At 36.0% G+C, this 14,017-nt stretch overlaps 1 protein-coding gene across 6 annotated transcripts in view; it reads left to right on the top strand.

The window, feature by feature from the left end:
- The first annotated feature begins 472 nt into the window (after nucleotides 1-472).
- The window catches only part of Tab3 (TGF-beta activated kinase 1 (MAP3K7) binding protein 3), a 62,293-nt gene continuing 48,748 nt past the window's right edge, over nucleotides 473-14,017 (top strand). For all 6 annotated transcript variants that reach the window (XM_010608502.2, XM_010608505.2, XM_010608504.2 and 3 more), the window contains exons 1-2: nucleotides 473-605; nucleotides 1,308-1,364. The gene's annotated coding sequence lies outside the window, so the exon portion shown is untranslated. The remainder of the gene's footprint in view (nucleotides 606-1,307; nucleotides 1,365-14,017) is intronic.

Genomic DNA, 14,017 nt, shown 5'->3' with positions numbered 1-14,017 from the left:
CTTTTGCTTGGCATTCGCCCCCCGAGTGGAAGGGATGGTGCCTTTCCTCGCCTCTTCCTGGACATTGCGAAGAGTGAACCTTTGTGGTTCACGCCCCAGCAAGGTGTTTGGAAATGAGAACTGTCAGCACTAAGGTTGAGTCGGTTGAGGGTGTTGAGACAGCGGGGAAGGTTAGTAGTGATAGTAGCAATTGTTGTAGAAGTTTGCTTGGCATTCGCCCCCCGAGTGGAAGGGATGGTGCCTTTCCTCGCCTCTTCCTGGACATTGCGAAGAGTGAACCTTTGTGGTTCACGCCCCAGCAAGGTGTTTGGAAATGAGAACTGTCAGCACTAAGGTTGAGTCGGTTGAGGGTGTTGAGACAGCGGGGAAGGTTAGTAGTGATAGTAGCAATTGTTGTAGAAGTGGTTTGCAAATAATTATTGGCAGGTGTTGAGTAAGGAGAAACTATTGTTTGCGTTCATTTAAAGATCACGGAAGCAGCCCTCCGAGGTCCGACAACGGATTGGAGTTATTACCCATTTGGAGCTGTGTGGTTCAGCACCTTGTGCCTGCTCCGAAAGTACAAAAAAGCAGGATGGGGGTGGTGGTGATGAGTTCGGAGCAAGGTGAGGTATAAAGTAATCTAACTGCCGGTAAAATCAAAAGTTCTCATTGTTATTATGTTAAAATATAAAGCATTTTTTGTCTTTACTGAAACATAACTTACTGAAATTCTTTAAGAAAATTTGCTGATTTTGGTCCAGACTGGGCTTTCCAGTTCACTGTGTTCCTCGGTGATGTTTATATATCACACAGTAATTTTGGAATATATTTGCTTATGGTTTCTAAGAGAGTAGATTGACAAACTGACCTTGCTTTGCACACTTTTTCGTTTTGGAAGGATAGGAGACTTTCTTTGCTTTAGGAATGATTTACAGTAGTGTACAAAAACGTGAGAAAAAATATATTTTGATCAAGAAGGGGCCTTTGAGATGAGAGTTTAATTTTGCAGTGTTACATTACAAAAGGCCATCGTCATCCGTGCTGTTTGTGATGGTGTCTTTTTATGAACACTGGAATAATGCAAGCATATACATACACATATTTTTAGGTTAGTCTGTGATATGATTTTTACTTTAGGCAACCCCCCCTCTCCGTGGCCCTCCCAACTGGGTTTTGAGTCAAGGGAAAGTTAGACTTAAGTGAAGGTAAATGCTATATACTCTATGTGATGTCCATCTTTACATGTGACAGTCTATAATCTATGTTCAATCACCCTGAATTTTCCTTCTTCTGTTTATTTGACACATTCTTCTCCTTAATTACAGGGCGCACTGTATGGTTTTGTTAGAGCTACCATTGGGTGTATTCAGGCCCTGGACTTGGTGGGTATTGTGCATTTGCATTTAATCCTTACAGCTTCCGTGTGCTAAAGATAATGTTATCTTTGTTGCACAGATCAAGCTATTAACATCCAGTATTATTCTATAACTTACATAGCTTATTAAGTTGTAGATGTAGACCTCAAACTTGTGTGTCTAATCATAGAGCATGTGTTCTTTCTACCATACTTTGCATAAGTTTATGTGCTGTTATAAATTCTACAAAAATGAAATTTTTGTTACAAAGAAACCTTTTAGTTCTCTTGATAATCTTGAGAACTTTCAGTGTCCTTAAGCCGATAATCTCACAAATTTTTTTTTTCATATGTGTCCATTTTCCAGTCGGGGGTAACATTTGAGCAGAATTCTGCTGATTTGTAAAGATTCCTGAGCCAGTAGTGACCTATCCGAAATTCAGACATTTTCAGTAACTTTGCCTCCTGTTTCAGCATGCCCAGTATACTTGAAAATGAAATATTTTGTTTATTCTGATCCTGAATACTAATTCAAATGATATTACTAAAATAAAATAACAACTATTGCTAGGGGTTTGTATTAGCTTTATGGGAGCTTGGAGGTATGCACACACAAACCTCTGCCTTCTCCAGTTATTTGACAGCTGATTCTATTTTTTTTTCTTAATGCAGTACAGTGGTTTTGGATTCAAGTCATGGTTTGCAGAAAATATGGCCGCATTATGAGAACCAGCATAATCCCTTATGAGGCTGGTGATTGAAAAACCAGAAATGGTTTTTCAATGGTAGCTCTAAATGGTGTCCCGGGAAGGATGTGAGATGTTAGTGGAACAGCAGAAACATTTTGCCGATTGTCACTTGTCACCCATTGGTCTCCGCTGTGCTGTCACACCTCTGATGTACTGTTGAACCCGCCTTCTGGCTCTTACCTCTCTGCTCAGGAGAGAGGGCCCACTTCTGGGTAGAGAGAGTTCATCTGGAAGAACCGCTGTAGAAATCGGGGAGAAAAAAAAGATACTAGTGGTGTTCATCTGTTAGCTGGGTCATTTAGTTAGGTTTACCTGTGTGATTATCTCTGGCTGGAAATTTTAGAAAAGCTGTTATGCAGATTGAGATTTGCTGCTCCATCTTTTTAGAAGTAAATTGTTTGGGGGCCTTCAGAGAAGTATCCCTGTCTCCTGGAAATGGGAAAAGAGAAAAAAAGGCTTGCACTTCTCAGTACATGTCAGCATGCATGTGTGTTACACAGAATGTGGGACTGTGGTTTAAATAATGCCTTGGAGTCTTGACAAGCAATTTTTGGTCTAAATGAGCAAGTTTTTAATTAGAGTTATATTCCCAAGAAAGAGTTAAATATACTTTTTTTTTCCCCTGTGAAAGTAATTACTCATGGTATTTGTGCTATTAGGGTGAAAAAAACCTGACAAATGTTACTGAATCCTTAACAAGTAAATAAAAAAAAACCTTTCTGAAATGATTTATATTGTCACTATATACAGAAAAGACACCAGGAAATTTTCTTGTATTTATTAAGATGTTTATTTTCATACCTTCTGCATAATAAACCTCAATTTATTGCCGTGGCCACAAATATTTGTCTAAAAGTGGAGTAGACTTGATGAAATATTTGGAACTCTCCAACTGAATCCTAAATAGTAAAGAACTTTTATTAGCATTTAATTCATTGATAGCTTTGTTAATTTTTTTGTCCAGCTCTCCAGCATCCTACTTCTTCGCTGCTTAAAATTTCTCACATTATTTTCCTTCTGATGCGGTTACGTGGATCCTCCTTGTAGTTCTTATTTGACCCTGAACTTTTTGACAGGGTAGATGCTGACAGAGAGGGCACCAAAATTTCTCTAAGTCCATTCCCTTTCTCCAGATTTCTGAGCAGCAAGAGGTCAAGAGGGATGGAGTGAAGGAGGCAGTGTCAAGACACCTTCTATGGTTTCTCTTCTTCCCTCTCCTTAAGCATTAATAAGAAAAGTTTGTAAAAGCCCTTGTGCTTCTACAGCAGGCACTATTCCCTCTTCCTCTTCCTCAGCCCACTCCACTGACGTACTTTTTCCTCCTTTAACTGCCATCCTACCCTTCTTTTCTCCCAAGTAGATTTTCCTTTTCTCTTCCCCATCTCTTCCCACCCCATCTCTACCTTTCTTTCTGTGGTTACATGCTTTTCCTCCTTCTCTGCCTTGATGGAAGAGGGTGAGGCTCTGGTCCTAGGGAAGCTCATACCCCCAGTTAGATAAGGGAAGATTTCTTTTCTCCATTTCCAGAACTGAGTGGGGTAGGAATAGTTACTTCCTAAGATGGCATGCTAAATGGGTTTCCCATTGCCCGCACAGGTTTGTGTTTTGTTAGTACTTCTGGAAGCTTATGGATGTTCAGGGGTTTGTGGGCTGGATTGGAAATCTAGTACACCGATTACTGTTTCTGTGAAAGCCAAGACCTGAGGTTTATAGGTCATTTTAAAAACCTGCTTGTGTTCCAGAAGTTGTTGGAGGTTGCTTCTTTATTTATTTATTTATTTTTAAATTAGATGGTAGGTAGTTTATTGTTAGCTGTTTGAAATTAGGTTTGTTATTTGCATCAACTGGCTCTTCTGGGAAATAAACTGATAGGCTTTTTACATCATCAATGGAGAATTTCTGTATTTAGGCATATGTTTTTGAAATACAATTTAAGTTCAGTCCATTTCAACTTAATGTTTGTTGTTAAAGCAGATCTTACAGTGTTGTTGAAAGAACAGAATTTTAGCTTATAAAAAAGAGTATCTTGTTCCTACAATTTCTTGCTGGTGTTTTGAAATTTTTCAAAGGTATTGGACCTTTTGCAGTTATTTTATCCTAGTTTACTTAGTGATACATATGGACAGTATGTTTCTTTTACCTGAATATATGAAAATACAGTTTTATTAATTTGTTGATGTTACTTACATACTGTCACCGCTGTGGTGTTCAAACAATTAAGTGAAAGATTTAAAAGTGATAAAAGCAAAGCCAAATGTATTTTAAATTTGTTCTCTATAAATGTGTTTAATCTTACCTTGGTTGAAGGAAATATTCCTAATAAAAGTGAAGGTGGGTCGGTTTCATCTAAGTACTGTTTGTTTGAAAAATGCATTTGACCAAGCACCCTGTGTTCATTTTAAGGGTTTACCAGATTCTTTACATACAGTATGGTGATTAAAAATGAGCTAAGGATAACATGCTCAAATGTTCCAAACTTCTGACATTAATTTGTTGTCTGTTTTTGGGCAGATTGCTTAATCTCTGAACCGTTTCCTCATTTTTTGAAATAGGGATAATGTAGTATCTACCTCATGTGAGCATTGAGTGAGCTAGAGGATGAATTGTGTTTAAAATGTACCTAACAATGGTAAATGCCTCAAAAGAGTGAGTTGTTCTTATTACATTGTCATTGTCATTCCACTGTTATTAGTTACCCAGTGAGGTAGTACCCTTCTTTCCTGGTGGTTGTTTCCTTGGTAGTAATTACTTTCTTTTCTTTATTTTGTTTTTTGAGACAGGGTCTCACTATGTAGCTCAGGCTGTCTTTATACTCACTGTGTAGCCCAGGATGGCCTCTAACTTGTGATCCTCCTGCCTCAGTATTGGATTACAGGCATGTGCCACCATGCCCAATTCTTGCTAGTAATTTTTTAAAGCAAAGCTTCATTGAGGTGGCAGGGGAGAATAGTATATTAACTGCTAGACATATCCACAATTGTCCATAGTGAAATAAGTCTGTAGAATATTAAGCTAATTTATTTTGGTAGCACTATTCCTATCATGTTAGGTATAAAGAACTATATCTCTTTGATGTGAGCAAAACTGAGTTGAGTAACCATGTCGTTATTAAAATTTAATGGTCTTGGCATTAGGTTAGAGTCTGGGTAGAGGGAGCCTCAGTTTCTAAATACTGGTCTATAAAGACTTTAAATTCTCTTTTGAAATCATTTTCCCGCAGAGAAAATTTTGCATACGGTTTTCAGATTCTCAGGCCAACTAGATATATCTGAATTTGAATACTGATAGTACTATTAAAACGAACTTCTATGTATAACAGTGTCTCAGCAAGAATGCATACCGAGTGCATCAGGTCCTAAAAGATGATTGCAGTCTTGCAGATGAAGTTTCTGCATAGTCTTGGCAGGGATTCCCACAGTTTAAGAAGAAAATTTTCTCTTCTTTTCTTTTGTACCAGGGATCGAACTTGGGACCTTGCGCTTGAAGCTTATGAGGCAGGCAGTGACAACACTGAGCTAAGTCCCTGGCCCCAAGAAGAAAATTTTCTTATCTGGGAAGGCTGAGGATACTGTGCATATTGGGGGCTAGTCTCTAGGAGTCAGGCACTTTTTTCCTGGCTTAGGTTTTCAAAAGGCTGTACTGTAGAGTACAGTGGTTAAGAGATGCCCATAGTGCTTGCCTTCAAATCTCTGTTCCATTTCCAACAGAACTTCTCATCTGTAAAATGTAGGTAAAAGTAGTGCCCTTCCTATAGGGCTCCGAGTAGGTTTAAAACTATGAATATATACAAAGCACTTAAAACAGCCCCTGGTCCATAGGTGAATACATAAGAAATGTTATATATTTGTTTTTATTAAGCTTCAGTATTTTAGAACCCCTGGAATACTCTTTTCTACTTAGTTGTCCACTGCCTACATCTATTGTACTTAAATAGGAATCTTTTCACTTTCCACTAAAGAATCGGTTCAGACTTTTCTTTATCATTCTGCTTTACTTTGCTTCTTTCTTTCGGGGAGCTCTTTTGGGGCTGATTTTGTGTTATAATGTTGGAGAAAAGGGTCGCATTTAAAGAGTCTTTTCTGTGAACCTGCATCCCCTGCAGTCTGGGCCTTGTGTGGGTAGATATAAATTACTTGAAGATAGATACTGACTGTGGATGTTTGATTGGGTCCAAATGTGTTTGGCAGTTTTTGCTAACTCATTTCTTTTAAGTAAGCTTCACTTTGAAATGATTTAGAATTAATGATTATGTTATTGTTACCTGAACAACACATTTTATTTAGTATTATCAATTAGTTACTTTTATCATTGCCAAGACGAAATACCTGATACCCAGAGTTAAAGGATGAAAGGCTTATTTAACTCACAGTTCATAGAGGGTTCAGTTTATACTTGGCTGGCTCCAAGGTGGCATGGCATAACAGAGGGGCATTGCAGAAGAGAAACAGCTCATGGCAGGCAAGTAAAGAAAAAGCAAAGCAGCAAGTGATGACAACAGTCCTCTGTCCCTTATATTCTTTCCAGGCTACCCACCCTTAGGATGGATAGCACTCACATTCAGGGAGGGCCTTCCCATTATCCACTCCCAGAACTTTGTCAAACCAATCAATGGACCGGTTTAGTAATCACACACCCTTGATCCCAGCATCACATACTGGATCCCCACAGCACACACTCTAGATCCAGCCACCTCTGAGAAGTCCCACCTATGACTGCATGAGGCTTTTGAGGGGCGGGAATCTAGATACCAGCCATAACAAATCACTATCCCACTATTGTCCTTTTTCTGTCCCAGGCTATTATGTTACATTTAGTCACTAAGTATTTTTCCTTATTTCTGTTTATATTATTGTGATCTCCAGTTCTTTGGTAAATACATTTCTGTGGCTATAAATCCATGTTGTGATTTACTTTGCAATTTTCTGAAAGTCAGATGTTTCCTTTAGGGGTGGCAAGGGCAGGGATTCATCTTGGCATTGAACTTTATTGTTTGAAAGAAAGACTTGTATGATAGTGGAAAAAAATCTTATGGTTTTGAGGTTGGAACTAAAACATTTCTCTAATTTAAAATCTTTCACAGGACTAAATGGATTATTTTATGTACTCTTCACTGTTGAGCGATTTAAATTCACTTGATCTTAGCCAAAAGGCCGAGAAGCGATTGAGGGATTTAAATTCAAAATGAAAAATCATTGTTTTGATATGTTAAGAATACTTACTTGCATATAGAAATGAATTGGGAGAAATTGGAGAGATCAGGTTTTTAGATCTTAAAAATTGATTTAATAGGAAGCTAGTATTAAGTTATATAATAATTTAATATCAGTAATTTAGCACATTTGTTTATATGAGTTTTTTTAAAAAAATCCTTGGTTCCATATTATGGTTATGATGGATTTTTAAAAGTCATTTTATGGGACACCATATGGAGCGGGTGCATTGTTATTCTTAATTATCACACATCCCTTGAATTGGATGTCAAAGTCTTCTTCATTTAGTGTAAACAGAATGTTATCTGTAAGACTTACATCATGAAATTTACTTTTAGAAAGTCTTATCTTTTCTGCCACAGAAATAACTTTTGGCTATTAGTCATGGATGACAAAGATATTAATTTTGTGTTGTTTGGAAGAAAATGTTTCAGTTCAACATGGTGTGCATTGAGGGACACTGCCAATAAACAAACTCTCCTGGTGGGTGGAAATCCCCGGGAACTTAGAAAATTGGAAGGGTGGTGAACCTAATTAAATAACTTTGTTTATACTCATTCAGAGCTTTTTATGACTTTGGACAAATCATCCAACTTCAAAGGAACTTGGTTTCTTTATTTGTAAAATTAGAGGGTTTGACTAGGTGTGTCAGTCTTTTCATTAGTTAATTTCTAAGATTTAAAAACTGTCTTGTTTAACAAAAACTTGCAAGATCAAGTTGCTTGTCTTCGATCCTTATGAATCAACACTTGTCACTAAATCTAGATGTGTCAATTTCTCCTATTGAATTCAAATATTTCAGACCACTAGTTCGTAAGTTTGAGAGTCATTACTTGGTTTGGTACCTTCATGAATATTTTTTGGTAATTAGCTTATTGCTTTAAAAATAGTTACTTGATTTCTATGCTTTGATCTGAAGCAATGCATTTCAGACTTTTTGGCTGTCATATTACCTAAACAATTTTGAAAAATGTACTTCTCCCACACTTAAAAAGAACCAAAAAGCCTTTAACTGAGCTTTAACATAAAATGCGCATGTATCAGTAGTGAATAGTCTGGTGAATTTTCACCAAATGAGCATATGGGTGTACCAGAACCATTTCAAGAAACTGAGTATCATCAGCACCTGAGAAATCCTGTTCACCACCCTGTCATACGGCCATTTTTATTTTAACACCACAGATTAGTTTTGCTTCCTTTTGTACTTCATGTAAATGGAATCCTACTCAGCTCTTTTTTATCTTTTGGGTCTGACTTCTATACAGAATAGTGAATGAGATGTATCTACAGTGTGTGTAGTTGTAGATGATTCATTCTCATTACTGTACATTATTCCATTACATGAATGTATCAGTATACACACACACACACACACACACACACACACACAGTTGATGGATATTGTTGAAGTAGTTGTCAGTTTTTGAAGAATGTCTTTGTGACCTTGGAGTAGATAATGATTTCTTAAACAAGACTTACCAATGATAATTATTTGTTGAAATCAGAAGAATAGGAGAACCAGTTTATTGAAATATGAGTATTCAGAAGGTTTTTACCTATATATTATATTATATTAATGTAGTTTAAAATTTTTACTCTCTCAGGGAGAGTCAGAATTTGTACTTAAATTGTGCTTTCATAACTATTTTGGGTAGAATTCCTTCAAAAATATGCTGTGTACTTCCTTGCCTTTTTTGTCTTGCTGATTTGTAGGAGTTCTTTATTATATGCTAGAAATGAGCCTTTGCAAGTTGCAAATACATTTTCATCTTATGTGGCATGCTATTTAATTTTTAATGTCTTTTTATAAACTACAAATAATGTCAATATTTTCTTGTATGTTGTAACTAGATAATCAGGTTCAGTTTAAAACAGTGTTTCTTATCCCATGGTCTTGAGGATATTTTATCTTGTCTTCCAGAAGCCTGAAATTGATTTTTTTGTTTGTAACTAGTGAGGTAGGGGGCAACATTAACTTTATGTTTTCCTTGTATTTTTTTGTAAATGAATAATGTAATTGTCCCAGCACACTGTCCTTTTCTTACTACTGTGAGGAATCAAATGTCCATATCTATTTGGATCTGTTTCTGTTCTCTCTGTTCTGATCCAGTGGTCTGTCCTTGTTCTGATACCATGTTGTCTTATTTATCAGTAGCTTTATTATAAGGCTTGATAGTCAGAGTAGAACAAGTTCTTCCACCACCTCCTTTGAGAACTCCTTGGCTACCTTTGGACCTTTGCATATTTGTATGAATTTTAATATCATATTTTCATTTTCCATACACAAACACATAAAAATCCGTTGTTTTGATTGAAATTGCAGGGTATCTATAGAGCACTTTGGGGAGAAGTGGCATCTTTATAATATTGTTTTGTTTTGTGAATATGATACACTATGCCAGTTATTTAGGCCTTTATTAATTTTTCTTAACTGTTTATAACTTTTTCCAGAAAGTCGCTCATAACTTTTGAATTTTATTGCTAGATATTTGATGTTTTTTCATGTTAAAAAAATTTAGACTTTTTGTTTACTTCTGTTTCGATGATGACCTATGTCACCATATTCATGCTAAACTTATATTACTTTTGCTAGTTACCTTTAATTACATATTCCATCTTATCTACAAACAAAGAACATTTATATATGTATGTATGTACCAGGGATTGAACTTGGGCCCTTGCACTTGTGAGGCAGGCGGGAAAACCCCTAAGCCAAATCCCCTGCCCTATTTATTTATTTATATTAAGACAGGGTCTCACTATATATTCCAGGCTGGTCTTGAATGTCTCATTCTTTTTCCCTTCCTCAGAGGAAAATTCCAACATTTCTCCACAAATATTATGTTCACTTTAATGTTTTCCTAGATAGCATAAGATTAGACAATCTCCAAATTGAAACTATACTACAAAGCCACTATGATAAAAACAGCATGGCACTGGCAAAGAAGCAGTTCCGAGGATCATTGGAATAGATTAGAAGATGCAGAAAGAACTCCAGACATACTCAGCTACCTCATCTTTGACAAAGGAGCCAACCATCCTCACTGGAGGAAAGATAGCCTCTTTGATAAATGGTGTTTTTAAAACTGGATTTCAGCTTGCCAAAGATTAAAACTAGACCTGTATCTCAAACTTAAACTAAAATCCGAATGGATTAAAGATCTAAATATTAAACACTAAACTTGCTGGAATGTAAGTTGAAGAAATTGCTTGAAGACATTGGCATAGGAAAAGACTTTATGAACAAATCTTCAGTAGCACAAGAACTAGCACAAAGAATGAACTGGGATCTCATCTTTTTAAAAAGCTTCTGCACTGCAAGAAAAACCACCAACGGCTAAGAGACAACCTACAATGTGGGAAAAAATTTTTACCAGCTGTTTCTCAGGCAAAGATCTACTATCTAGGATATATAAAGAACTCAAAAAAATCAGAACTCCCAAATATAAAGACCCAATTCAAAAATAGGCATCTGAAATGAACAGATATTTCTCAGACAAACAACTGCAGCAAATGAAAAAATGTTCAACATCAGTGGTCATTTGAGAGATGCAGATGAAAACAACACTGAGATTCCACCTCACCCTAGAAAGAATGGCTGCTATTATGAAATCAGCAAATAACAAATGCTGGTGGGGTTGGGGGCAGAAAGGAACCTTCTTCATTGTTGTTGAGAGTGCAGACTGGTGCAACCACTGTGGAAATCAATATGGAGATACCTCAAAGAGCTGGGATTAGAAGTCCCATTTGACACAAGTATTCATCTGCTGGGTATCTTCCCAAAAGAATTAAAAGAATAGTATCACAGTGATATATGTGCACCCATGTTTATAGTGGCACAGTTTTTAATAGCTAAAACTTGGAAACAGCCCAATTGCCCATCAACTGGAGATTGAATAAAGAACATGTTTTTTTTAATGGAGTGCTACTCAGCCATAAAGAATAAGAAACTAGAGACATTTAGCTAAGTGGATGCACATTTTGGTCATACTCTTAAGTGAAATTAATAGGACACACTTCAGTAAATACCAAATAGTTTCTCTGTTATGAAAAACTAAATGTAAATAAGGATCTAAATGTATAATTGATATTGTGTAATAGGAAGAAAAGGTCTAAAGGAGTAGGGGAAGTGGGAGGGATAGTGGAAAGTTAGGGGAAAAGAAAAAATATGAGAAAAGCAAAAAAAATGGAAACAAAGTCTTTGTAAATAGGTGGAGTGGGTGAAGGGAGGCCAGGGGAATGGGGAAAAATAAAAACCAAGATACACCATGTAAAGGTACAAGATCCTAATGATGAATGTAACTGTATTGTATACCTAAAATGTACCAATAAACTTAATGGGAAAAATTGTATTGATTTCCTTTTGCTAAATCAATTTTGCATTCTTTTATTTTACTTTGGAACTTTAGATCTCTTTCAATACTGAGATTGGCCTCTTTGCTTTTGGTCTGACCTTGTCACTTTGTTTATTTGTTGTTTTGGTGTGGTTTGGATTTTTCCCTTCAAGAAGGTCTTGCTATGTAGTTTAGGCTGGCCTTGAATTCACTGTATAGCCTAGGCTGGCCTAGAACTCATGGCAGTCCTGTCTCCGCCTCCTGAATCCTGGGATTACAGGTGTGCTCCCCACACCAGGTCCTCATCAAGTTTTGGTAATCTTATATACTTGTCATCAATTCTCTGGAAGGATTTATGTTAAAATTGATTTTAAACCCTTTGTAGTGTTACAAGCCTGAAATCTTAGTATTCTGGGAAGCTGAGGCAGAAGGAGCAGAAGTTCATTCTCAGTTTGGGGAACATAGTGATTTAGCAAGACCTTGTCTCAAAAGAAAAAAACTTTTCTTTAAAAGGGCGCTGGGGATGTAGCTTAGTGTAAGGCCCTGGTTTCAGTCCCCCAGTACTGTGTGGTGACTGGGAGGGTTGTTCTTATTTCTTTAAATGCATGATAGAATTCAGCAGTGGAGAGTTTTCTTTGTGGGAAAACTTTTAACTACAGGTTCAGTTTTTAGAAACAGTACTCTTCAATATTATTTCTTCTTATACCATTTTGGTAAATTACAGTGGTATCTCAGTTCAGGAACATTTGGCAAAATTTTGTTTTTGTTTACAAGCTGCATCGGATAACAAACATGACCATGGCCATTTTTTCCACAAAAACACAAACGTGGCCATCGTACAACGATCTAGGTTTGTGAACCAAGGCACCACTGTATATTGTTACAAAGGTTTGTCTATTTCATTTTAATTTTTAAATGTATTGGTATTATATTTAGACCCTTATCACTGCATGTCAGCAGAATCCTTAGTGATGGTCCCCCCTTTTATTTATGCACTTTACCCTTCTTAAATGTCCAGGTCAGTAGTTTTTAATAGAACATTTTCATCACCCTAAAAAGAATCACTGCATCAATTAAACATCATTCTCATTTCTTCCCCTCCCAGTCAGCCTTAGGCAGCCACAGATCTTTTTGTATCTATAGATTTGCCTAGTCTGAAAATTTCATATAAATGGTATCAAACAATATGTAGTTTTTTGTGACCGGGCCTCTTTCACTTAGCATAATGTTTTCATGGTTCACCTGCATTACTGCATGCATCAATACATCCTATATTTTTATTGACAAATCATATTTTGTTTACATGTACCATGTTTTGTTTATTCATCAGTTGATGGGCATTTAGAGTTGATTTCCTTTTTGATTATTATGAAGAATGCTGCCATGAATATTTGTGTACAAACTTTTGTTCAAAAACTTGTTTTTGTTTCTCTTGGGCCTCTAAATTCTTGTTACTATATATATGTATCTTTGTTTCCCTCTCTTTTTAATGAATACTTTTACCAGAGCCTTAGTAGTTGTAGTGGTTTTTCCAAAAACTTTCAACTTTGTTGAATCTTCCTTCTATGTGCATAGTTTTCTGAATTGTTAATATCTGTTCTTTTCTTCTTTAGGAATTATTTTTTTCTTTCTCTAACTTCTTGAGATGGGTAGATAGGTATTAATTTGCACATTTATCTCTTTCCTAACATGCATTTAAAACTCACATGATTGTTCCATCTTACCCATGTCCTGTTAATTTTTGACATGTAATATTTTCATTGTTAATTTTACAATGTTTTCTTATTTCCTTTGTGATTTCTTTTTTGATCCATAAGTTGTTTAAAAGTATATTTCTTAATTTCCAGCAATGATAATTTTCTATGCATTTTTTGTAATCGCTTTGTAGCTTTATCACTTTTTCCTTAGAGAACATAGTTTGAGTGATTGAAGTCTTAGTTTCTTGAGACCTAATTTTTCAGTGAGCATGTGGTCAGTTTTTGTAAATATGTTAGCATTTGTAAGCCATATATTCTACAACTTTTAGATACAGCATTCTCTGTATGCCCATTGATCAAGTTTGTTAATTGTATCATATTTCTATATCTACTGATTTTGGTATTCTACTTATCTTTCAGCTGTTAAGAGAGAGATCACAAAATAAGCCAGTATGATACTGATTTGATATATTTTATATCTATTTCTCCTAGTAATTCTGTGAACGTTTACTTTAAATATAATTTGAGGCCATGCTATCAATTGCATGAAAAATTTTCTGATGAATTAAACCTTTTGTCATTATGGAGTGACTTTTAACTTTAATGATGCTTGTCTATTTTATCTGAAGCTAATACAGCTATGCCATCTTTGTTTTGACTGTGTGATGCATATCTTTCTGTTTTAACCTTT

This window comes from Fukomys damarensis, unplaced genomic scaffold, assembly GCF_012274545.1.
Source record: "Fukomys damarensis isolate Sample0158 unplaced genomic scaffold, DMR_v1.0_HiC HiC_scaffold_39, whole genome shotgun sequence".
Lineage (NCBI taxonomy): Eukaryota > Metazoa > Chordata > Mammalia > Rodentia > Bathyergidae > Fukomys > Fukomys damarensis.
This window is presented reverse-complemented; position numbering and strand designations above follow the sequence as displayed.